Here is a 23,102-nt window from a genome sequence, read left to right as displayed (position 1 = left end):
GCAGATGTTCACCTCATGGCTCCTCCTGGGGGACTCAAGACTTGCCTTAAGGGGGTGACTAAAGGCAAAGCTTTCTTGGTTTTATTCCTTGGCTTGCTTGTCACTGGGGGTCTCTGAAATTGTCCCCTCACCTGGGGACAATTACTCATCTCATCCTCACTGCCATTTGGCTTTCATTCAGGGGCCGGAGTGGTTGCCTGAGGGGGAGTGTACCTGAGCTGGCCTGGACTAACTGGGCTCTAAGTCTTGGACACATAGAACACAATCTTCCTGGTGCATTGGAGCCAATTTTAAACATCTCTGCCCTATGCTGAATGCTGAACGACATCTCTTTCTTTTCTGCCTCTTATCTGTTTCCAAAGTTAGGACTAAAGGTCCTGTGGGGCCAAATCAAAGCCACATTCTTTCTGACACTCAGGTTTATTCTTCAGGGTGAAAAACATGTCTGCATATATCACAGGACCTCATTTTTCTTCTTGGCCTAAAAATAACATCAACTGTAACAGTGTATGGTAAAGTTCCATTAGGGCGTGACTTCTCACCACTTTCTAATGGATACCAAGCCTACCACTGGGAAGAGTATTTCTTCCGATTACCTTTCCTTCAAAAATTACCCTCTGGGATTCCTCCCAAATCTTTCTCATCTGCTAAATTACATTCTAGTGGACTCTTTTTAATACCATCTTTACTTCTTGTGTTATTCATTCTTCATGCTATCTAAATTTCCAAACTTATCAGGATGTATTAGTACTTCTCTTTTTCTTCTCTTTATCCCCTGTAGACTACACTTAACCCATACGGGCTGTCTCTGAGTCACCCTGCACCAATATACTTTCTCATAGTCCTAAACAAGCAATGAAAACAAAAGGATTCCACGTTCCACACAATCTACAAGGAATTGGGGTATGATCGGACATAAAACGAGTTTTGCAAAACACTGCCTGAATTCATACTCAGGAGTATATATTCATGTAAACCTAGAGGTCACAACCCTTGACTTTTGATGGAGTGTCTAAAAGCGTAGGTGACTGCTCCATGTTGCTCAAACTCTTCTCAAACTCAGACGGGCTTGGTGCTGTGCCCCTTTCCCTGGGGTATTCCGGTTCGTGTTTATTTATCAGTGATCGTAGAATGGTTTGTTTTCATGTACCCCGTATTTTCCCCAAGTTGGGTAACCGCTAGGTTATGCCCTCCCTCAAAGCTCTCCCTCATGCCATTCCCCACTCTTTGTTCCAGCTCCTTCCCTGCCTCTCAAGATAATCCAGCTCTTTATTCCTGAACCTTCCCTGTCACTTTTGCCTTGGATTGATCCCTGACTGCACCCCCGCTTTGGAATTCCTCTATTGCTGGAAGCCCCACTGGCCCATGGGACCTCCCCTCTCCCCTCATCTGTCCTAATTAGTGCCAAGCAACTGATGGAATCCCCTCGCTCCTCCCCTGCAGATTCCTTCTTGCTCAATCGTTTGTATCCACCCCCTGAGTTGTACCCCGATAAAATCCCGTGCAGCACAGAAGTGCTGGCGGCTCTCGTGCTGAATCCTTCCCTTGGAATAAACGTTTGCCTGTGGAACCTCACCATTGAGGAGCCTCCTCCTTCTCTTTGGCCTGCTCTGTGCTGCAGTTAGTAGATCCTGAACCACTGAGCAGTGGCTCACCAGGGTCAGCGGCGGGCAGAACCCACGCCTTGGCCGTTCCCCACTCCTGGCGCAGCGCCGCAGTTTTCCCAAGAGCCAGCCCGGGCTCCGCTGGGCTGCGTCAATGGGGAACCCGTCCCAGTGCCCGACCGTGCTCTGGGTGAAAAACCTTTTCCTGCTATGGAAATGAAACTTGCCCTGTCCCAGCTGCCTGCCCTTTTCTCCAGTCCTGTCACTGGTCCCAACAGTGACGAGAGCTGCAGCAGCCCCTCTGATTCCCCTCAGGAGGATGTTGAAGACCACAATGACGCCCTTTACCCTCTTCCTGGCTGAACAAAGTGGCCTCAGCTGCATCTAGGCCTTCCCCTCCAGACCACACTCCATCCTTGCAGTCCTCCTTTGCATTCTGGCTAATGGCTTCATAACTTTTTCTCTTGTGCTGCCCAAAACTGCGCCCGTCTGCTTCCAGCGCTTCTCTTGGCTGCTGCTTCAGGGTGTGGCCACCATCATCAGAGACACAGAAGAGCTTCTCCTCCCAGAGTTGTCCTTATCCTCCGCACTTCCAAGTCTCTGCCTTGATGTTCACTGGGGAACTTGCCACTTTGTGGCCGCTCCTTGCTGTGCTCAGCAGGGACACAGTTTTGTTTGGACATGAGCTGCCGGAGCACGACATGCAGCAACTGAGGCTGAGAATAGCAGAGGCTGGGCAGATTCCATTTTTTCCAGAATGTGGGAAAGAGAGTGAGAAAAGCGCAAGGAAATTTCAGACTGTTACTTTGCAATCTAATTGCCCTGGGAAACTCAGCGATGGATGGTGCTCTGGTGCTACTGCAAATGCCTTCCATGAGAAAAATTCATTTCAGGAAGGAGCAACATCATCTGACAGAGACCAAGTGTGTCAGCAGTTGCTCCAGGTGCTTCTTCCATCAGCCCCTGCAGGAAGGAGCACAGCCCCTAATGCACATGGGCTTTGGCTCCTTCTGGCACAGAAGCCCCCCGGGGGCACAGGTCTCTGGGGCAGGAGTCAGGCACCAGCGCTGCCAGGGCTCGGGAGTGGCAGGTCTGCTTGGCCGGGGACGCTGCCACACCTGCTGATGTCAGAGCTCCCCGGGCCCCAGGCCTCAGAGCAGCATTCGTGCCCGGGCCCGCACGTTCCTTGTGCCTTTAACACCGCCGGGTTTAGGATGGCCACCAGCCGGGACGTGTCCCAAGGAGGCCCTGCCAGCTTCCCTGAAAGGCCCCGTGCCCTTCCCAGCGCGGCTGCGTCGGCAGCCCTGGGGGCTCCTACTGCTGCCCTGGGCCCGCAGAGCAGGGCAGCCTTCGCTGATGCTCTCAGCCCTTCCTAAAGATCCTGTCCGCCTGCCTTAGACACCTGGGGCCCGTCATTCCTTCCAACCTGGAGCTCTTTGGGTGGGCTGGGGGTGGCCCCATGCAGGCAGCCGTGGGCGCAAGGGCCCTTGGTGACACGATGCAGCACAGTCATTGTGACATGGAACCGGGTGTCCAAGGGACCTCTGTGACACCTGGTGACACAGGAGCTGGCGGTGACAAGAGCACGCCACAGTGCTCAGAGCAGGCAACGGGACAGGACGGGAGAGAGCAGTGCCGTGAGGAGCCCCCGCACAGTGCGCTCGTTCGCGTCCCACCCGAAGCTTTTCTGAGGGGTTGTTCCTGCAGCTGAGCTCGAGGCCAGACCACAGGACTTGCTGACCCGTGGTCTCCCTGAGGCTTCTCTTCTGCAGGTGCCCTTGAGGCCAGATCATAGTCCTTGTCAGTAGTCTCCTGTCCTTGTGGCAGGAGCCCTTGTGACCGAGTGCAGGACTTGCTGTCCTGCAGCCTTCCTGAGGCTTCTTTCTTGAAGGTGCCTTCCAGGCACCACTGCAGGACGTGCTGATTTGGAGCTTTTCCAAGGCATCTCTCCTGCAAATAGCCACAATTCCAGTCAGAGACATGGAGCAGAGACTCCCGGGAGTGCCCGAGCTGGCCTGGGTGGAGGAGGAGGAAGAAGGCCCTGGAGCTGCCCCGGCACAGCAGACTGAAGAGGTGGTGCCCTTCCAGCCACCGCAGGAGGGTGAGTGGCAGAGCTGGGCCACAGGACTGGTGCCTGCTGCCAGCTTGGCCCCACGCCATGCCGTGCCATTGTGTGCGGTGCCATGCTATCCCCTGGGGACATGCCCACGGCCAGGACAGAAGAGGGGCCGGGCAGACACCCCGCAGTGGCCGTGCTCCATCCCCTGGCACATCCCGGCGCTCTCTGCCTGGGCAGCGCAGGGCTGGGCCGTGCTCTCCAGCCTCTCCCGCAGCCCCTCAGCTCTGGCTGTGCTCGCTCTTTGCCAGATGCAGCCCTGGAGCGCACACAAGAGCAGGAGTCCAGCCGTGGCCGCTTCCGCAGAACAGCGCAGGTACCTGCAGCCACCCCCACCTGGGCTGGGCCTGCTGCCCCTGCTCAGCCCAGCACCGTGTGTGCCGCACTGCATGCAACATCCCCGGCTCCTTGCCCTTCTCCTACAGTTCGTTTGCAACTTCCTCAAGAGAATTGAGGAGCAAGAGACCATTGCCATGGGCGTAGGCCTCAGACCATACTCGCCCATCTTCTACAGCAAGACCAGTGCTGCCCTGCTGTCTATGCTTGTAGAGGAACATTTTTACACTCCAAAGCAAGTAAGCAGCCTGTGGCCAGGCTTTGATCCTCCCAGCAATTGCTTGGCCTCCCAAGCCACGCATGCTGGTTGCTGTGAGCCTTTCAGGCCACATGGCAGTGTGGTGGCAAGGGAAGCACTCCTCTGGGGAAGCTGGGATCATTGCTCCCTCTGGCAGCTTTCCAAGTCTCCCCGTGCCTTCTCCAGGTGCCTGCCATGGTGAGCTACATCCACCAGTGGCTCATGGCCAATGATTCTGCTGAGCACAGGCTGGACAAGACCCTGCTGCATCTCACCGAAGCACAGCCAAATGACGCAGTCATGACGCTCCTGCGTGTGGCTCCGTCCTGTGACAGGTATGGGGCCCACCTACCCACAGGGCTCAGGCCTCCCCAGCCCATCACCCTGTACAGCCTGCCCCACGTGTCTCAGCAACAGAGACTTCCAGGGCCCTCTGGCTGTTCCCTTTCCCAGCCCTGCCAGGCCAGCCCCTGAGCCTGCTGCCATGCTCCCTTGCCGCCTCTCAGGGCTCTGTCCCCACAGGCCTGGGCTGTCGGGCTGCTGCGGGCAGGGGGCCAGTGGGCACAGGCAGAAATGGCAGCCAGCTCGGCTGCCCCTGGTGCTGGGTCTGACACCCCCCTGAGACACAACTCTAACCCTGCAGAGCTGCCATGGCCATGTGGAAGACCATCATGGGCTCAGCCAGGACTGTGGAGCTGGCGCAGCTGATCCTCCTGGATGTGCTGGGGAGCTGGCCAGAGTACAGCACCTGCACCTCCGATGGGGACGAAACGGCTGTCTTTGCCCTGGCTGTGAGTTTCTGCAACTGGCCTTTGCTGGCCCCAAGACTGCCTCTCCAGCAGCTCTCCATCCTCCTTCCCCCACTGCATCTCCCTGCCTCAGGCGCTGGCCTGAAACCTGGCCCAGGGGCAGCTTCAGGCCCACCAGGCCCCGTGCTCCCCCTGCCAAGGTCTCTCCGGGCCTCTCCCTGCCACGCTCGGGCCCTGCCACATGGACACCTCGGCACTGAGCGCTGTCTCGGGGGGCTTTGTCCTTTGCAGGCAACTGTGGTGATGTGGAAGATCCTCCAGGAGCCCTGTCTCCCACGGATCTTGAGGCTGTATTTCCCCCGCCTATTTGTGCATCTGCTATTCCAAGTGTTCTTCAGCACTCTGGATATGCCAGAGGCGGTGGACACCTTCTGGAAGGGATGCCAGGAAGAGCACGGCCTTGCCACCAGCCCCAACAGGTGCTCCATGCCACTCCTCCTGTCCCTGCCACGTGGCCTGCCAAGGAGCCAGTGCTGCCAGGGTGACCTGGGCTTTGCTCTGCACACAGGTTTGCAGTGCGCACCCTGAAGTCCCTGCTCTGCCTTCTCCGCTGCGAGGATGTGGTGGTGGCAATGGAGCGCAGGTGTGCCTGGGACACGCTGCTCTCTCTTGACACTCACCACTTTGCCGTGGCTCTGCTGGCCAGGTGAGACCCCCTGCTCCCCACTGCCTCTGACATTGCTGCTCTGTGCCCAGGTGCCCCACAAAGCGCCTATGCTCATGGGCCAGAGGGCCTTGTCACTGAGGGTCGGCCAAGCACACTGGAAAAGGCTGGCAGAGGAGGGTTCCCCTGAGCAACCAACTCCCAGATGGCCCATGTCCCCTTGCTGGAAGGCTGCTGGGGAAAGATGAGAACTGGATGAGTCACGCCTGGGAGAGGTTTGCCTCACTGGCTCAGGCTCTTGTTTCCTTTTTCCCCTCTTCAGAGAAATTCGCCGCTTAGCCATCCACTTTTGTTCCGCGGTTGCATTCTACCTGCTCGCCCTGCTCGGCCAAGAGATGCCATACTGGGATTTCCCTGCCCTGGCATTCCTTGTGGAGGTGAGCCTCAAGGCCAGCGCTGCCTGGCTGAGCTGCCTCCCAGCTCTCTGGCCTCTCGCAGCCACAGCTGCCAGGACAGTGCCCGTGCCCTGTGCTGCTGCCTGGGCCCGGCCCTGTGCGCTGCTGGGCTCCTGCCGGCCGGCTCCCCTGTCACTGCCCTGTGCCTTTCAGGTCCTCGAGTGCCTGGACTTGAGCGAATGCAGTGACAGCGTTCTGGAGATCCTGGCACAGAACCTGCAGAGCGAGCACATGGCCAGGCGTTACTTGGCACTCCGAGGCCTCGTAGTGCTGGGCAAGAATCCCTTGATGGTGAGAAGGGGGCAGTGGCTGAAGCCGTGCAGGCAGCGTGGGGCTGGGCAACGCAGTCGCTTGGCCTTGCCTGGCCTTCGGCCGCTGGGGCAGCTGCTCCCAGCTCTCCTGCCTCCCGCTTCAGCTGCCCCAGTGCTTCGGGACAGGCCTTTGGCCTCTGGGCCCTGCAGCAGCAGGGCGGCCTTTCACAAAGTGGTGTTCCGCACAGGCCGAAAAAATGCAGAGCCTGACTGAAAGTCTTGTGGAGCTCCTGGAGGAAAATGACAACGACATGATCAGGATGACCATCCTTCTACTCAGATATTTGCTCCTGGATAATGGTGGCCCCATAGCCACCCCCGTGGCCCTGCAGCTGGCTGAGACGCTCCTGCCACTCTTTGACAGCGTAAGACTCTGTGCCCACAGCCACGGCCACTGGCTGCTGCCGGGACACTTGGTGCCCTGTGCAGATGCAGGCCTGTGCCCTGGGGGACCTGAAGCAGCTGATGCTCAGGTCTTTTGCCCTTTCCTTTCATCCAGGACGATATCCAGCTGCAGCTGAGCTCCATGGCTTTCTTTCAAGAGATGCTGGACCTGTTAACAGAAGAGGCAAGAAAGGCCCTCAAGTGCCACGTGCGCCAGAGCCTGCTCCCTCTCTACTTCCACTGCCATGATGAGAATCAGATTGTTGCTGAGGTGAGCACTTGTGGCCAGCTGCTGTCCCCCTGGCGGGGGCTTGGGCTGCCTCCTGCCCTGGCACCTTGCGGGCTGCAGCCTCCTCCAGCCTGTGCCACTGGGATGCTCCTGTGCCCTGGACTGTGGGGCCATCTGTGCATCTCTGCTGCTCTCCAGGCCTCCCGGGAAACGCTGCATTCCTCAGCCAGATTCCTGAAGAGGAGGCATATCGAACAAATGCTACATGAGGATCAGAGCTTTGGCGAGTGCCTGGTAAGAGCAGCCGAGAACCCCCAGCCTCAGCATGGCCAAGGTCCCTGAGGGCGGTGCTCAGCGTGCGGGGCTTGCAGCTGTGCCTGCTGCTGCAGCCAGAGGCCGGGCGGACTCTTCTCCAGGCTCCTGTGGGCCAGAGCCAGGTGCCCATGGAACCCCGGCACGGCCTGGCTGCGGGGCGGCACCGCGGCTCCCCGGGCAGCAGCCGGTACACTGGCCCCTGCCCCCGGGAGCCCTTGGCCAGCGGCTGCTGGCCGTGCCTCAGGGCTGTGCGGGCAGGGGAGGCCGGGGCTGGGCGCAGGCAGTGCCCGGCCCAGGGGCTGAGCCCGCGCCAACCCTTCCCTCCTGCCGCTCTCTGCAGCTGGCAGAGGACAGGAGCCGAGCGGCCGAGCACCTGCACCGGGCCCTGCACTACCTGCAGAGCCCACAGGAGCCCCTGCGAGAGGCGGCCGTCAGGTTCATGGGTGAGTCCCGAGCACGGGCTCCCTCCCCGACCCGCCGCAGCTCGGCCCGGGCCCCGCCTGCTGCCCCGGCAGCGCCAGCCGGACCCGGCGCCGTGGAGCCCCGCCCGGCCTGGGCATCGCTGCTTCCGCTCTCTGGCAGCCGTGCCCTGGGGCAGAAGCGTGCGGCAAGGGCCGGGCTGAGCCCTGCCGGGCCAGCAGCCCGTGTGGCCACAGCGCCAGCAGCGCCGGTGGCAGGGAGCTGTGCCGCTGGCGCCGTGACAGGCTCTGTGTTCACAGGCATGGCGGGGCGGCACCTGAGGGGGCAGCAGCAAGAGCTCCAGCTGATCTGCAGTGGTGAGTGAGTGAGGGCAGCGGGCTGACCGCGGGGGCTGGCGGGGGCAGCTGCAAGCCCTGCCCCGGCTGCGGAGGGCTCTGCTCCCGTGAGATTTCAGAGCCACGTGTGCCATTCGTGGCCAGCACCTTCAGACTGATCCCCTTGCTCCCTGCGGGCCATGGCAAGAGATGGCCGGGATGGCCCTGGCAGGGGGCTCTCCTCGTCTTTCTGCACATGTGGGATCTGACCTTGCCTCTGTTCCTCTCTCTTGCAGCCCTTGAAGAAATGGCATCTGACAGCAGTCCTGCCATCAGAGATGCTGCAGTTGAATTTTGTTTAGTTCTCCGGGCTGTACAGAGAGCTCCCTACTCCCCATGGCGCAGGCTGCGAGATCGATTCCGCAGTGCATGGAGGAAATGGCCTCGTCTGTGCGGCACTGCCTTGCTGTTCTGCTGGAGCTCCCCAGAGAGGTGATCTGCAAGACTGTCTGCTGGGGCCATTTGAGCCAGCAGAAATTTTCTTTTTCTTCTTCAAGATTTTTGTGTTTTTATTTTTGTTGGTTTTGAGTATGTCAATATAGAATATCTTTCAATACACAGAGTCCCAGGATCTTTCTTTTCCTGCACCGGGTCTAGAAGGCATAGGGGAAGAGGGGGAAAAGGGTGCTTGTGCACAGCCAGCGGCCCAGGCGTGCAGTGTCGCAGGGAAAATGGCCAGAAGCCCCTTGGCCTTTGGTGGTTCTGCTGAAGCCTTTGTGCTGGTGACAGAGCAGCTGGGCAGGGGCCAGAGCTGCAGGGATCCCTGCCAGAGCGGTGCCTGGAGATGGCCACAAGCCCTGTGCCAGGCGGGAAGGGCCATCGTGTCCTCCTGCCCGGGTGCTGCTGGCTGCTTTGCTGAGAGCTCCCAGGCGCCTCTGGATGGGGCTCCTCTGGAGCTGCTGTGGGGCTGCGGCGCTGCTGCCTGCAAGCTTGGCCAGGCTGGGGGAGACCCTGAGGGGCTGAGGCACTGCTAAGCCTTGAGCAATTGGCTGGCAGAGGCCATAGGCAGCCCCCTGGAATCAGGCGTGGAACCCTGGTCCTGGCCTTTCAGGGCTGTGAGGCCAGCTGTTGTGGGGCTGGGCGTGTGCCTTCCCTGTGCTCCAGACTGCAGCCTCCCACCCCTCAGCCTTAGGCATTGAGCTCCACTGCCTGATTGCCAAGTCTTGTTCCTGTTGCTGAGGGGGAGGCCGAGCTCTGTGGCTTTAGGCCCCATTGAGCCAGAAGAGCAGCAGCTTTGAGCTCACAGGGGCCACAGAAAGGCCCTCTTGGACCACGAGCGTTCCTGTCCTTGCCAGGCCAGGGACACATGAGAGTGCAGCGGGCACCTTCAGAGTGCCACGCTGGCTTTGCACTGGGCCACCTCCCTGTGCTGTGCACGGCTGGCTCTTTGCTTTGCCGCTCTCGGCCTTGTGTCCTCGTACTCCTTTGGCTGCCTGCAGCCAGGGGCAGCCCTATCAGGAGGCTGAAAGGCCCCGTCTCCAACATCTCAAGGGGGAAATGCAGCTCTCCCGGCCCTCAGCCCACGCTGTAAGCAGAGCAGAGCCTTTTCCCCAGCCCCGATGGCTTTCTGCCTGCTTCTGGCCCCTGGCCACCATGACCCACTGCACTCGCTCTGAGTCACCTACAGCATGCCTGGTGCCTCTTGATTTGCTGACCCTGGGATGTGAGGCTCACTGAGGGAAAGGTGGCTGTCCCAGTGCTGAGGGCACACGTGCCTCACTGAGCAGACTTGAGGCTTCCTCAGCAGCTTGCAGGTGCCTTAGGTGTCATGTTACAGTGCTTGTGCTCCTGCCTCCTCCTGTCCCTCTTCTCACCCTCACCCAACCTGCACCCTCTGACCTACCTTCAATAAATCCTGTTGCATCAGACACGGTGTCAAGAGCCCTCCCTCGGCTGCCGGTCGAGCGCACATTACAACCTCCGGGCATGAGAGCAAGGTGGGCTGGGGGAGCTGCTCTCTCAGACCAAGAGGGAACGGCTCTCCACAGCACCTGCCCATGGACCTTCCCCGCACCAAATGAAATCATCTCCAAGTTTAGCTAGTGAGCTAGTAAGGTAGAACTCATTCATTGCCTGGAAATCTGGCACTAGTCTCTAAGTTCCATTAGGTTTCTTTATTGCTAACCTACCAGTATTACATTTTGACTCCCATTCTTCCAATTGTCCTGATGTCAGGAATTTATTGGTTGTTGGCTCTATTCCTTTCCTAGCTTCTAATCTTCAAGGGTATTGCTTTCTGACTACTGGCCTAACTCTTGTCTGTAGCTCAATTTTCATAGGGTCTGCTCGTTTGGATGTTCCTGGGCTATGAGTATCCCATACTCTTGGATACACCTGATTCAATACTTGCTCTAAATAGTTCTTCTTCTTTGTTGCTCTTGTGTCAATTGTCAGTCCTACTGCTAAAAGTGCTCATTTGTCTTCAGGTACCTTCCATTTAAGTTTTCTTTTTCTAAACAGAACTGTTGCTTCCAAATTTTCAAGCAAATCCCTGCCTAGGACAGATTTGGCTTAGTTGGGTAAATAAAGAAACGGATGTATTCCCAGCTTCTTCTTGATTTTACATTGAAGTGGTTTCAGGAAGAAAACTTTTTCTGGCTGGCCTATAGTGGCTCCTATTGCTTGACATAGTTTTCACTTTTGGGTATCAGGACTTGATTCAAGAGTGAAAATGTGTCTCAACAATTTCTTAAAAATTCAACTTCTTTATCATTCTTTAGCTGTATTTTAACCGGTGGCCTGCTAGGGTAAGAATTGCCAGTCTCGGTCATTTCTTATCATCTAGAGTGGCTGCAAGAGTTTTGTGAACTTTGTCTGCTAACTCTGGGCACTGGAGTTATTTCCAGTGTCCTGATTTCTTACAAGATGCACATTGATTTGGCCCCAGCTTGGTCTGTGGCTGCTTTGGACCTCCTCTGCCTCTGATATTGTTGCCCCTGCCTCTGCTTCATCCAGAGGCGTGCCACGTCCTCTCCCTGGTGCCGATCCAGAGCTGCCACCATGGCTGCAGGGAGCTCTTTTCCTTTTTCTCTCTCTTGATTATCATCCACTTTCTATGCTTTTCTCATTCATGCCTTTAAGTCTCTCTTTACAGAGAGACTTTCTCTTTCAGCTTCTCAAGTTTCTGCCTGACATCTGGGTTACATTGCCCTGACATCAGGGAAACCCACTGCTGCTTTGCCATATGCCACCAGGGATCCAGGGCTGTGCCTTTACGTGCAGCTGCTCAGAGCCTGTCCACAAAGTCAGCGGGTGACTCGTGCTGTCCCTGTGTAACGTTATCTCTTACTGACCAAGTTATTGCTTTTGGAAGGGCATTTTTAATTCCAATGTGACCAGTTCCTGGTATCTGGTTAACATTGCACAGCTGCCTGCATCGTTCGCGTCCCACAAAGGGCTTACAATAGGACACAGCTGGTGCACTGTACCTTGTAAGGCTCCACTAGCAATTTGTGCCTGCACACGTGCTCTGGCTACCTTGATCACCAGCTCTTCTGCTGGTTGTGTTAGCTCTGTCAACATGAAATCAGTATCACCTCACTCTGGCTCTTGATTCTTGACTATGAACTCCAGTCTTTTTGCTACTTTGCTAGGGTTTTCTCTATCCATTGTAACTTTTTCCCACCAGCTGTTCAGGTCACTAGTAGAAAAGCAGATGTTCACCTCATGGCTCCTCCTGGGGGACTCAAGACTTGCCTTAAGGGGGTGACTAAAGGCAAAGCTTTCTTGGTTTTATTCCTTGGCTTGCTTGTCACTGGGGGTCTCTGAAATTGTCCCCTCACCTGGGGACAATTACTCATCTCATCCTCACTGCCATTTGGCTTTCATTCAGGGGCCAGAGTGGTTGCCTGAGGGGGAGTGTACCTGAGCTGGCCTGGACTAACTGGGCTCTAAGTCTTGGACACATAGAACACAATCTTCCCGGTGCATTGGAGCCAAATTTAAACATCTCTGCCCTATGCTGAATGCTGAACGACATCTCTTTCTTTTCTGCCTCTTATCTGTTTCCAAAGTTAGGACTAAAGGTCCTGTGGGGCCAAATCAAAGCCACATTCTTTCTGACACTCAGGTTTATTCTTCAGGGTGAAAAACATGTCTGCATATATCACAGGACCTCATTTTTCTTCTTGGCCTAAAAATAACATCAACTGTAACAGTGTATGGTAAAGTTCCATTAGGGCGTGACTTCTCACCACTTTCTAATGGATACCAAGCCTACCACTGGGAAGAGTATTTCTTCCGATTACCTTTCCTTCAAAAATTACCCTCTGGGATTCCTCCCAAATCTTTCTCATCTGCTAAATTACATTCTAGTGGACTCTTTTTAATACCATCTTTACTTCTTGTGTTATTCATTCTTCATGCTATCTAAATTTCCAAACTTATCAGGATGTATTAGTACTTCTCTTTTTCTTCTCTTTATCCCCTGTAGACTACACTTAACCCATACGGGCTGTCTCTGAGTCACCCTGCACCAATATACTTTCTCATAGTCCTAAACAAGCAATGAAAACAAAAGGATTCCACGTTCCACACAATCTACAAGGAATTGGGGTATGATCGGACATAAAACGAGTTTTGCAAAACACTGCCTGAATTCATACTCAGGAGTATATATTCATGTAAACCTAGAGGTCACAACCCTTGACTTTTGATGGAGTGTCTAAAAGCGTAGGTGACTGCTCCATGTTGCTCAAACTCTTCTCAAACTCAGACGGGCTTGGTGCTGTGCCCCTTTCCCTGGGGTATTCCGGTTCGTGTTTATTTATCAGTGATCGTAGAATGGTTTGTTTTCATGTACCCCGTATTTTCCCCAAGTTGGGTAACCGCTAGGTTATGCCCTCCCTCAAAGCTCTCCCTCATGCCATTCCCCACTCTTTGTTCCAGCTCCTTCCCTGCCTCTCAAGATAATCCAGCTCTTTATTCCTGAACCTTCCCTGTCACTTTTGCCTTGGACCGATCCCTGACTGCACCCCCGCTTTGGAATTCCTCTATTGCTGGAAGCCCCACTGGCCCATGGGACCTCCCCTCTCCCCTCATCTGTCCTAATTAGTGCCAAGCAACTGATGGAATCCCCTCGCTCCTCCCCTGCAGATTCCTTCTTGCTCAATCGTTTGTATCCACCCCCTGAGTTGTACCCCGATAAAATCCCGTGCAGCACAGAAGTGCTGGCGGCTCTCGTGCTGAATCCTTCCCTTGGAATAAACCTTTGCCTGTGGAACCTCACCATTGAGGAGCCTCCTCCTTCTCTTTGGCCTGCTCTGTGCTGCAGTTAGTAGATCCTGAACCACTGAGCAGTGGCTCACCAGGGTCAGCGGCGGGCAGAACCCACGCCTTGGCCGTTCCCCACTCCTGGCGCAGCGCCGCAGTTTTCCCAAGAGCCAGCCCGGGCTCCGCTGGGCTGCGTCAATGGGGAACCCGTCCCAGTGCCCGACCGTGCTCTGGGTGAAAAACCTTTTCCTGCTATGGAAATGAAACTTGCCCTGTCCCAGCTGCCTGCCCTTTTCTCCAGTCCTGTCACTGGTCCCAACAGTGACGAGAGCTGCAGCAGCCCCTCTGATTCCCCTCAGGAGGATGTTGAAGACCACAATGACGCCCTTTACCCTCTTCCAGGCTGAACAAAGTGGCCTCAGCTGCATCTAGGCCTTCCCCTCCAGACCATACTCCATCCTTGCAGTCCTCCTTTGCATTCTGGCTAATGGCTTCATAACTTTTTCTCTTGTGCTGCCCAAAACTGCGCCCGTCTGCTTCCAGCGCTTCTCTTGGCTGCTGCTTCAGGGTGTGGCCACCATCATCAGAGACACAGAAAAGCTTCTCCTCCCAGAGTTGTCCTTATCCTCCGCACTTCCAAGTCTCTGCCTTGATGTTCACTGGGGAACTTGCCACTTTGTGGCCGCTCCTTGCTGTGCTCAGCAGGGACACAGTTTTGTTTGGACATGAGCTGCCGGAGCACGACATGCAGCAACTGAGGCTGAGAATAGCAGAGGCTGGGCAGATTCCATTTTTTCCAGAATGTGGGAAAGAGAGTGAGAAAAGCGCAAGGAAATTTCAGACTGTTACTTTGCAATCTAATTGCCCTGGGAAACTCAGCGATGGATGGTGCTCTGGTGCTACTGCAAATGCCTTCCATGAGAAAAATTCATTTCAGGAAGGAGCAACATCATCTGACAGAGACCAAGTGTGTCAGCAGTTGCTCCAGGTGCTTCTTCCATCAGCCCCTGCAGGAAGGAGCACAGCCCCTAATGCACATGGGCTTTGGCTCCTTCTGGCACAGAAGCCCCCCGGGGGCACAGGTCTCTGGGGCAGGAGTCAGGCACCAGCGCTGCCAGGGCTCGGGAGTGGCAGGTCTGCTTGGCCGGGGACGCTGCCACACCTGCTGATGTCAGCGCTCCCCGAGCCCCAGGCCTCAGAGCAGCATTCGTGCCCGGGCCCGCACGTTCCTTGTGCCTTTAACACCGCCGGGTTTAGGATGGCCACCAGCCGGGACGTGTCCCAAGGAGGCCCTGCCAGCTTCCCTGAAAGGCCCCGTGCCCTTCCCAGCGCGACTGCATCGGCAGCCCTGGGGGCTCCTACTGCTGCCCTGGGCCCGCAGAGCAGGGCAGCCTTCGCTGATGCTCTCAGCCCTTCCTAAAGATCCTGTCCGCTTGCCTTAGACACCTGGGGCCCGTCATTCCTTCCAACCTGGGCCTCTTTGGGTGGGCTGGGGGTGGCCCCATGCAGGCAGCCGTGGGCGCAAGGGCCCTTGGTGACACGATGCAGCACAGTCATTGTGACATGGAACCGGGTGTCCAAGGGACCTCTGTGACACCTGGTGACACAGGAGCTGGCGGTGACAAGAGCACGCCACAGTGCTCAGAGCAGGCAACGGGACAGGACGGGAGAGAGCAGTGCCGTGAGGAGCCCCCGCACAGTGCGCTCGTTCGCGTCCCACCCGAAGCTTTTCTGAGGGGTTGTTCCTGCAGCTGAGCTCGAGGCCAGACCACAGGACTTGCTGACCCGTGGTCTCCCTGAGGCTTCTCTTCTGCAGGTGCCCTTGAGGCCAGTTCATAGTCCTTGTCAGTAGTCTCCTGTCCTTGTGGCAGGAGCCCTTGTGACCGAGTGCAGGACTTGCTGTCCTGCAGCCTTCCTGAGGCTTCTTTCTTGAAGGTGCCTTCCAGGCACCACTGCAGGACGTGCTGATTTGGAGCTTTTCCAAGGCAACTCTCCTGCAAATAGCCACAATTCCAGTCAGAGACATGGAGCAGAGACTCCCGGGAGTGCCCGAGCTGGCCTGGGTGGAGGAGGAGGAAGAAGGCCCTGGAGCTGCCCCGGCACAGCAGACTGAAGAGGTGGTGCCCTTCCAGCCACCGCAGGAGGGTGAGTGGCAGAGCTGGGCCACAGGACTGGTGCCTGCTGCCAGCTTGGCCCCACGCCATGCCGTGCCATTGTGTGCGGTGCCATGCTATCCCCTGGGGACATGCCCACGGCCAGGACAGAAGAGGGGCCGGGCAGACACCCCGCAGTGGCCGTGCTCCATCCCCTGGCACATCCCGGCGCTCTCTGCCTGGGCAGCGCAGGGCTGGGCCGTGCTCTCCGGCCTCTCCCGCAGCCCCTCAGCTCTGGCTGTGCTCGCTCTTTGCCAGATGCAGCCCTGGAGCGCACACAAGAGCAGGAGTCCAGCCGTGGCCGCTTCCGCAGAACAGCGCAGGTACCTGCAGCCACCCCCACCTGGGCTGGGCCTGCTGCCCCTGCTCAGCCCAGCACCGTGTGTGCCGCACTGCATGCAACATCCCCGGCTCCTTGCCCTTCTCCTACAGTTCGTTTGCAACTTCCTCAAGAGAATTGAGGAGCATGAGACCATTGCCATGGGCGTAGGCCTCAGACCACACTCGCCCATCTTCTACAGCAAGACCAGTGCTGCCCTGCTGTCTATGCTTGTAGAGGAACATTTTTACACTCCAAAGCAAGTAAGCAGCCTGTGGCCAGGCTTTGATCCTCCCAGCAATTGCTTGGCCTCCCAAGCCACGCATGCTGGTTGCTGTGAGCCTTTCAGGCCACATGGCAGTGTGGTGGCAAGGGAAGCACTCCTCTGGGGAAGCTGGGATCATTGCTCCCTCTGGCAGCTTTCCAAGTCTCCCTGTGCCTTCTCCAGGTGCCTGCCATGGTGAGCTACATCCACCAGTGGCTCATGGCCAATGATTCTGCTGAGCACAGGCTGGACAAGACCCTGCTGCATCTCACCGAAGCACAGCCAAATGACGCAGTCATGACGCTCCTGCGTGTGGCTCCGTCCTGTGACAGGTATGGGGCCCACCTACCCACAGGGCTCAGGCCTCCCCAGCCCATCACCCTGTACAGCCTGCCCCAGGTGTCTCAGCAACAGAGACTTCCAGGGCCCTCTGGCTGCTCCCTTTCCCAGCCCTGCCAGGCCAGCCCCTGAGCCTGCTGCCATGCTCCCTTGCCGCCTCTCAGGGCTCTGTCCCCACAGGCCTGGGCTGTCGGGCTGCTGCGGGCAGGGGGCCAGTGGGCACAGGCAGAAATGGCAGCCAGCTCAGCTGCCCCTGGTGCTGGGTCTGACACCCCCCTGAGACACAACTCTAACCCTGCAGAGCTGCCATGGCCATGTGGAAGACCATCATGGGCTCAGCCAGGACTGTGGAGCTGGCGCAGCTGATCCTCCTGGATGTGCTGGGGAGCTGGCCAGAGTACAGCACCTGCACCTCCGATGGGGACGAAACGGCTGTCTTTGCCCTGGCTGTGAGTTTCTGCAACTGGCCTTTGCTGGCCCCAAGACTGCCTCTCCAGCAGCTCTCCATCCTCCTTCCCCCACTGCATCTCCCTGCCTCAGGCGCTGGCCTGAAACCTGGCCCAGGGGCAGCTTCAGGCCCACCAGGCCCCGTGCTCCCCCTGCCAAGGTCTCTCCGGGCCTCTCCCTGCCACGCTCGGGCCCTGCCACATGGACACCTCGGCACTGAGCGCTGTCTCGGGGGGCTTTGTCCTTTGCAGGCAACTGTGGTGATGTGGAAGATCCTCCAGGAGCCCTGTCTCCCACGGATCTTGAGGCTGTATTTCCCCCGCCTATTTGTGCATCTGCTATTCCAAGTGTTCTTCAGCACTCTGGATATGCCAGAGGCGGTGGACACCTTCTGGAAGGGATGCCAGGAAGAGCACGGCCTTGCCACCAGCCCCAACAGGTGCTCCATGCCACTCCTCCTGTCCCTGCCACGTGGCCTGCCAAGGAGCCAGTGCTGCCAGTGTGACCTGGGCTTTGCTCTGCACACAGGTTTGCAGTGCGCACCCTGAAGTCCCTGCTCTGCCTTCTCCGCTGCGAGGATGTGGTGGTGGCAATGGAGCGCAGGTGTGCCTGGGACACGCTGCTCTCTCTTGACACTCACCACTTTGCCGTGGCTCTGCTGGCCAGGTGAGACCCCCTTCTCCCCACTGCCTCTGACATTGCTGCTCTGTGCCCAGGTGCCCCACAAAGCGCCTATGCTCGTGGGCCAGAGGGCCTTGTCACTGAGGGTCGGCCAAGCACACTGGAAAAGGCTGGCAGAGGAGGGTTCCCCTGAGCAACCAACTCCCAGATGGCCCACGTCCCCTTGCTGGAAGGCTGCTGGGGAAAGATGAGAACTGGATGAGTCACGCCTGGGAGAGGTTTGCCTCACTGGCTCAGGCTCTTGTTTCCTTTTTCCCCTCTTCAGAGAAATTCGCCGCTTAGCCATCCACTTTTGTTCCGCGGTTGCATTCTACCTGCTCGCCCTGCTCGGCCAAGAGATGCCATACTGGGATTTCCCTGCCCTGGCATTCCTTGTGGAGGTGAGCCTCAAGGCCAGCACTGCCTGGCTGAGCTGCCTCCCAGCTCTCTGGCCTCTCGCAGCCACAGCTGCCAGGACAGTGCCCGTGCCCTGTGCTGCTGCCTGGGCCCGGCCCTGTGCGCTGCTGGGCTCCTGCCGGCCGGCTCCCCTGTCACTGCCCTGTGCCTTTCAGGTCCTCGAGTGCCTGGACTTGAGCGAATGCAGTGACAGCGTTCTGGAGATCCTGGCACAGAACCTGCAGAGCGAGCACATGGCCAGGCGTTACTTGGCACTCCGAGGCCTCGTAGTGCTGGGCAAGAATCCCTTGATGGTGAGAAGGGGGCAGTGGCTGAAGCCGTGCAGGCAGCGTGGGGCTGGGCAACGCAGTCGCTTGGCCTTGCCTGGCCTTCGGCCGCTGGGGCAGCTGCTCCCAGCTCTCCTGCCTCCCGCTTCAGCTGCCCCAGCGCTTCGGGACAGGCCTTTGGCCTCTGGGCCCTGCAGCAGCAGGGCGGCCTTTCACAAAGTGGTGTTCCGCACAGGCCGAAAAAATGCAGAGCCTGACTGAAAGTCTTGTGGAGCTCCTGGAGGAAAATGACAACGACATGATCAGGATGACCATCCTTCTACTCAGATATTTGCTCCTGGATAATGGTGGCCCCATAGCCACCCCCGTGGCCCTGCAGCTGGCTGAGATGCTCCTGCCACTCTTTGACAGCGTAAGACTCTGTGCCCACAGCCACGGCCACTGGCTGCTGCCAGGACACTTGGTGCCCTGTGCAGATGCAGGCCTGTGCCCTGGGGGACCTGAAGCAGCTGATGCTCAGGTCTTTTGCCCTTTCCTTTCATCCAGGACGATATGCAGCTGCAGCTGAGCTCCATGGCTTTCTTTCAAGAGATGCTGGACCTGTTAACAGAAGAGGCAAGAAAGGCCCTCAAGTCCCACGTGCGCCAGAGCCTGCTCCCTCTCTACTTCCACTGCCATGATGAGAATCAGATTGTTGCTGAGGTGAGCACTTGTGGCCAGCTGCTGTCCCCCTGGCGGGGGCTTGGGCTGCCTCCTGCCCTGGCACCTTGCGGGCTGCAGCCTCCTCCAGCCTGTGCCACTGGGATGCTCCTGTGCCCTGGACTGTGGGGCCATCTGTGCATCTCTGCTGCTCTCCAGGCCTCCCGGGAAACGCTGCATTCCTCAGCCAGATTCCTGAAGAGGAGGCATATCGAACAAATGCTACATGAGGATCAGAGCTTTGGCGAGTGCCTGGTAAGAGCAGCCGAGAACCCCCAGCCTCAGCATGGCCAAGGTCCCTGAGGGCGGTGCTCAGCGTGCGGGGCTTGCAGCTGTGCCTGCTGCTGCAGCCAGAGGCCGGGCGGACTCTTCTCCAGGCTCCTGTGGGCCAGAGCCAGGTGCCCATGGAACCCCGGCACGGCCTGGCTGCGGGGCGGCACCGCGGCTCCCCGGGCAGCAGCCGGTACACTGGCCCCTGCCCCCGGGAGCCCTTGGCCAGCGGCTGCTGGCCGCGCCTCAGGGCTGTGCGGGCAGGGGAGGCCGGGGCTGGGCGCAGGCAGTGCCCGGCCCAGGGGCTGAGCCCGCGCCAACCCTTCCCTCCTGCCGCTCTCTGCAGCTGGCAGAGGACAGGAGCCGAGCGGCCGAGCACCTGCACCGGGCCCTGCACTACCTGCAGAGCCCACAGGAGCCCCTGCGAGAGGCGGCCGTCAGGTTCATGGGTGAGTCCCGAGCACGGGCTCCCTCCCCGACCCGCCGCAGCTCGGCCCGGGCCCCGCCTGCTGCCCCGGCAGCGCCAGCCGGACCCGGCGCCGTGGAGCCCCGCCCGGCCTGGGCATCGCTGCTTCCGCTCTCTGGCAGCCGTGCCCTGGGGCAGAAGCGTGCGGCAAGGGCCGGGCTGAGCCCTGCCGGGCCAGCAGCCCGTGTGGCCACAGCGCCAGCAGCGCCGGTGGCAGGGAGCTGTGCCGCTGGCGCCGTGACAGGCTCTGTGTTCACAGGCATGGCGGGGCGGCACCTGAGGGGGCAGCAGCAAGAGCTCCAGCTGATCTGCAGTGGTGAGTGAGTGAGGGCAGCGGGCTGACCGCGGGGGCTGGCGGGGGCAGCTGCAAGCCCTGCCCCGGCTGCGGAGGGCTCTGCTCCCGTGAGATTTCAGAGCCACGTGTGCCATTCGTGGCCAGCACCTTCAGACTGATCCCCTTGCTCCCTGCGGGCCATGGCAAGAGATGGCCGGGATGGCCCTGGCAGGGGGCTCTCCTCGTCTTTCTGCACATGTGGGATCTGACCTTGCCTCTGTTCCTCTCTCTTGCAGCCCTTGAAGAAATGGCATCTGACAGCAGTCCTGCCATCAGAGATGCTGCAGTTGAATTTTGTTTAGTTCTCCGGGCTGTACAGAGAGCTCCCTACTCCCCATGGCGCAGGCTGCGAGATCGATTCCGCAGTGCATGGAGGAAATGGCCTCGTCTGTGCGGCACTGCCTTGCTGTTCTGCTGGAGCTCCCCAGAGAGGTGATCTGCAAGACTGTCTGCTGGGGCCATTTGAGCCAGCAGAAATTTTCTTTTTCTTCTTCAAGATTTTTGTGTTTTTATTTTTGTTGGTTTTGAGTATGTCAATATAGAATATCTTTCAATACACAGAGTCCCAGGATCTTTCTTTTCCTGCACCGGGTCTAGAAGGCATAGGGGAAGAGGGGGAAAAGGGTGCTTGTGCACAGCCAGCGGCCCAGGCGTGCAGTGTCGCAGGGAAAATGGCCAGAAGCCCCTTGGCCTTTGGTGGTTCTGCTGAAGCCTTTGTGCTGGTGACAGAGCAGCTGGGCAGGGGCCAGAGCTGCAGGGATCCCTGCCAGAGCGGTGCCTGGAGATGGCCACAAGCCCTGTGCCAGGCGGGAAGGGCCATCGTGTCCTCCTGCCCGGGTGCTGCTGGCTGCTTTGCTGAGAGCTCCCAGGCGCCTCTGGATGGGGCTCCTCTGGAGCTGCTGTGGGGCTGCGGCGCTGCTGCCTGCAAGCTTGGCCAGGCTGGGGGAGACCCTGAGGGGCTGAGGCACTGCTAAGCCTTGAGCAATTGGCTGGCAGAGGCCATAGGCAGCCCCCTGGAATCAGGCGTGGAACCCTGGTCCTGGCCTTTCAGGGCTGTGAGGCCAGCTGTTGTGGGGCTGGGCGTGTGCCTTCCCTGTGCTCCAGACTGCAGCCTCCCACCCCTCAGCCTTAGGCATTGAGCTCCACTGCCTGATTGCCAAGTCTTGTTCCTGTTGCTGAGGGGGAGGCCGAGCTCTGTGGCTTTAGGCCCCATTGAGCCAGAAGAGCAGCAGCTTTGAGCTCACAGGGGCCACAGAAAGGCCCTCTTGGACCACGAGCGTTCCTGTCCTTGCCAGGCCAGGGACACATGAGAGTGCAGCGGGCACCTTCAGAGTGCCACGCTGGCTTTGCACTGGGCCACCTCCCTGTGCTGTGCACGGCTGGCTCTTTGCTTTGCCGCTCTCGGCCTTGTGTCCTCGTACTCCTTTGGCTGCCTGCAGCCAGGGGCAGCCCTATCAGGAGGCTGAAAGGCCCCGTCTCCAACATCTCAAGGGGGAAATGCAGCTCTCCCGGCCCTCAGCCCACGCTGTAAGCAGAGCAGAGCCTTTTCCCCAGCCCCGATGGCTTTCTGCCTGCTTCTGGCCCCTGGCCACCATGACCCACTGCACTCGCTCTGAGTCACCTACAGCATGCCTGGTGCCTCTTGATTTGCTGACCCTGGGATGTGAGGCTCACTGAGGGAAAGGTGGCTGTCCCAGTGCTGAGGGCACACGTGCCTCACTGAGCAGACTTGAGGCTTCCTCAGCAGCTTGCAGGTGCCTTAGGTGTCATGTTACAGTGCTTGTGCTCCTGCCTCCTCCTGTCCCTCTTCTCACCCTCACCCAACCTGCACCCTCTGACCTACCTTCAATAAATCCTGTTGCATCAGACACGGTGTCAAGAGCCCTCCCTCGGCTGCCGGTCGAGCGCACATTACAACCTCCGGGCATGAGAGCAAGGTGGGCTGGGGGAGCTGCTCTCTCAGACCAAGAGGGAACGGCTCTCCACAGCACCTGCCCATGGACCTTCCCCGCACCAAATGAAATCATCTCCAAGTTTAGCTAGTGAGCTAGTAAGGTAGAACTCATTCATTGCCTGGAAATCTGGCACTAGTCTCTAAGTTCCATTAGGTTTCTTTATTGCTAACCTACCAGTATTACATTTTGACTCCCATTCTTCCAATTGTCCTGATGTCAGGAATTTATTGGTTGTTGGCTCTATTCCTTTCCTAGCTTCTAATCTTCAAGGGTATTGCTTTCTGACTACTGGCCTAACTCTTGTCTGTAGCTCAATTTTCATAGGGTCTGCTCGTTTGGATGTTCCTGGGCTATGAGTATCCCATACTCTTGGATACACCTGATTCAATACTTGCTCTAAATAGTTCTTCTTCTTTGTTGCTCTTGTGTCAATTGTCAGTCCTACTGCTAAAAGTGCTCATTTGTCTTCAGGTACCTTCCATTTAAGTTTTCTTTTTCTAAACAGAACTGTTGCTTCCAAATTTTCAAGCAAATCCCTGCCTAGGACAGATTTGGCTTAGTTGGGTAAATAAAGAAACGGATGTATTCCCAGCTTCTTCTTGATTTTACATTGAAGTGGTTTCAGGAAGAAAACTTTTTCTGGCCGGCCTATAGTGGCTCCTATTGCTTGACATAGTTTTCACTTTTGGGTATCAGGACTTGATTCAAGAGTGAAAATGTGTCTCAACAATTTCTTAAAAATTCAACTTCTTTATCATTCTTTAGCTGTATTTTAACCGGTGGCCTGCTAGGGTAAAAATTGCCAGTCTCGGTCATTTCTTATCATCTAGAGTGGCTGCAAGAGTTTTGTGAACTTTGTCTGCTAACTCTGGGCACTGGAGTTATTTCCAGTGTCCTGATTTCTTACAAGATGCACATTGATTTGGCCCCAGCTTGGTCTGTGGCTGCTTTGGACCTCCTCTGCCTCTGATATTGTTGCCCCTGCCTCTGCTTCATCCAGAGGCGTGCCACGTCCTCTCCCTGGTGCCGATCCAGAGCTGCCACCATGGCTGCAGGGAGCTCTTTTCCTTTTTCTCTCTCTTGATTATCATCCACTTTCTATGCTT

The sequence above is a fragment of the Melospiza melodia genome, unplaced genomic scaffold (genome assembly GCF_035770615.1).
Source record: "Melospiza melodia melodia isolate bMelMel2 unplaced genomic scaffold, bMelMel2.pri scaffold_28, whole genome shotgun sequence".
Lineage (NCBI taxonomy): Eukaryota > Metazoa > Chordata > Aves > Passeriformes > Passerellidae > Melospiza > Melospiza melodia.
Note: the sequence above shows the minus strand (reverse complement) of the source record.